This window comes from Thunnus maccoyii, chromosome 8, assembly GCF_910596095.1.
Source record: "Thunnus maccoyii chromosome 8, fThuMac1.1, whole genome shotgun sequence".
Lineage (NCBI taxonomy): Eukaryota > Metazoa > Chordata > Actinopteri > Scombriformes > Scombridae > Thunnus > Thunnus maccoyii.
The window spans coordinates 32,609,088-32,612,055 of record NC_056540.1 but is presented as its reverse complement, the minus strand read 5'-3'; the positions used below and the strand labels follow the sequence as shown (position 1 = coordinate 32,612,055).

Genomic DNA, 2,968 nt, shown 5'->3' with positions numbered 1-2,968 from the left:
TCGTGGCTCGTAGTGATGAACCTACAGAGAATCATCTGCGACTCTGCAGCTCCTCTCGGCTTTACGGAGCTTTATAACGAGTTTCAGCTCATCGTTTGTTAACTTTACCGTTCTGGTTCACTCTCAGCGCTCTCATAGCGTCGTTTTGGGCCGCAGCAGGCAGCTGTTTCCAGAGATAAAGCTCTAAAAATCCAACTGTACACTACCTGCTCAGCACCAAACGGCAAACAGACACAGTTAGCTGTAGACTAGCTGGTGAACATAGTGGAGCATTCAGCAGCTAAAGAGCCAGATATTTCCCTCAGAAGTCGGTAGAGAGTAAAAACAGAGCTAAAAGAGAGTGAATATTGGACTTACATTCACCAGGTGGACAGAAACACGACTCCCCATGAATGATAATGTTGCTACGTAACTGCTGGATGTGGAAATAAGCAACTGTTTGCTGACAAGTTCAACACATCAACTTAAAAGGTGATGATGAGTCAGAGTTGGTCACTACTTGTGAACAAAACACCAGTTTATGCAGGTTTAAAGGTCTCATTCAGACATAAATATGTTCTGCTTTCAACAATAGTTTGTGTCTGTGTGTGTTTGGTGGCTGCAGGATGATCAGTTTCATCCCCTTCTCACTGTCCTTCAGCTCATCACCAGCAGCAGAAACGTGTCCGTGGAGGACCAAACCACCACTGGTTCGATTCCCTAATCGCCTCCATCACAGCGTGGCCTCCATATTAACTTTACTTACAGCTCCGTCCGTCCCAGCAGTGTGGAGCTGCTGGTGGGTGGAGGAGCACGACGGTTTGGATTTTTAAGACAAAAGAGAAATGAAAACCACTGCCTGACTCTGGATTCTGGGCGGCTGTTATTTTTAGCCAAAGCAGCCATAATTACCCGGGCAACGTCTAACAAAATTGTTCAGGCTCGGCTAGGCAATTAGGCCAGGCGGAGCAGCTAATGGAGAGAGAATTACACAGACCTTTCCCCCATTAGCCCCCATTTACAGCAGGAAATTTACTGGGAGTGTATGGACCAGCCGTGACTTCCAAACCAGATTACTGCTCTGAAACCACTCTCCGTCCCTTCATCATCCCCTCCCTCTCTTCTTCCTCATCTCACACAATGGAAATCCATTCGTCCGAAATAAAGAGGAAATCTAACAAAACCAGTATTTAAAACCGGCTTTATCAGCTATCGGTGTGGAAATGTGTCAACGCTGCTTCATTAAGAGTCAGGAAATACATTTTTACTGATGTAGTTTAAGCATTTTTTTTTGTATTTGAATCTGTGTTTGTTGTTCTGGTTAAATGACATCTTGCTCATTTTAGTTATTTTTGAAAACTTCTCTGGCAGCAGCTTCTCAACTGTGAATATTTGCTAATATTCCAGCTTTCTATGACTCAACATCTTTGTTGTCACCTGAATATATTAACTTGGATTTATAATGATTGACATGTTATACACTGAACAATCGATTATTTAAGAAGAGTGTCCCAAAAGATGATTATTTTTTCTTTTTTTTATCATGGGAATAAGTGATAAGGGATCTTGTTTCATCAATATTAAATTACCACCGTCTAATAAGTAATGTCTAATATCTGTTACCGCCTGGCTCAAGGCTCAAGATGTATCAGTCAAAAAGTAATTTATTTAACTCAAAGAAATAATATCTCAACTAACCGGTGGGGCGTGTGAGTCGGAGAAACATCAGTTGTGTTAGTAATGCATGGATGAGTGAAAATGTGGTGTAAAGAGTGTTGGATGGTGCAACAAACCAAACAAAAGAAGAAGGCTGAGAGAGAGAGAGAGAGAGAGAGAGACTCCCAGAAGGGCCCAAACCTCCCAGCTCCACCTGCTAGCTGACTCCCAGTATCTGTAAAAAATGGGAGTAGAGTAAGAAGGTCCGTCACATATCGAATTCTTTCAAACGATCCAATTATTCTCACAAGACGTAGGAACTTTTAGTACCTGTGGATTGCCGCTGACACATGGCGGTCGGTACAGACTCAACAAGAGAAAAGCTGCTTCCTGAATGTTTTGTTCACTAAAAGAAACGGAGAAATGACAAGTTTGTTAGTGTCTGAGACCCTCACACACTCGTATCGCGAGCTAAATGCTGCGACGCTCACAGGTTGAGGTAAAGAAATGATCGGATTTATTTTAGCAGATACTAATTAATTAAAAAAATGCCCGGATCAGACCTGATCAGACCTGATCAGACTGATCTTTAGGGTCGGCTCAGGACATAAGGATTAATTTGCAACTCATTTTATCTACTATAATATATGTATTTAAATGTACACATATAAATAAATCAATTATAATACTTATATGTTACAAGATGATAATATGTTGTGTTTGTAAAATCTGAATCTGTTCCTAATAACCAGCCTGATCACAGTATAAGTCTTGATATGAGGTGTTTTACTTTGTGTTTCATGCATCTTAAGGAATATAAGAAACCTTCAGTTGAGGCACCGTGTTCATGTGTCATTAAGACAAACTGGAGCATCATCTAGCACGGAGGCCCTTAGGTATAAATTCAGTAGCTTGATAGGAACGACGCCAACATGTCTGACATGTTGACAGGTCCATATCATAACTCATCATACAGAAGGAGAATCCACTGATAATGGAAACCATGTGTTGAAGAGGTGGCGAGGTATGAAAGTTGTTTATTGTATTTGCATGTGACAGGAAATAAAGCCGTGTTCAACTTATGCTTCTTTGTGTGTCTCACTCTAAAACATAGTTACAGGTCTAACATTCAGCCGGCAAAAACGACCTATAGTTACCTTTACGTCATCTAGCCGCCGTAGTTATTATGATGCAGGGAAGTGACGAAGGTCAGATGATGTCAGTATAAAGAAGTGACTTCCTTATTAGGAGGAGGCTATGTTACAGTCTGTTAATTATCCCATTCTAGCATCATTACATCACTATTAATGCTCTATCAAGGTAAAGAATTAAG

At 41.0% G+C, this 2,968-nt stretch overlaps 1 long non-coding RNA gene across 1 annotated transcript; it reads right to left on the bottom strand.

Moving 5' to 3' along the window:
- Nucleotides 1–1,625: 1,625 nt before the first annotated feature.
- On the bottom strand, nt 1,626–2,134 carry LOC121902427. The gene is made up of 2 exons (XR_006097544.1): nt 1,966–2,134; nt 1,626–1,870 (listed from the first exon to the last, which is right to left on the bottom strand). It is a non-coding gene; the product is annotated as an uncharacterized LOC121902427 (long non-coding RNA).
- Between the last annotated feature and the right edge of the window lie 834 nt (nt 2,135–2,968).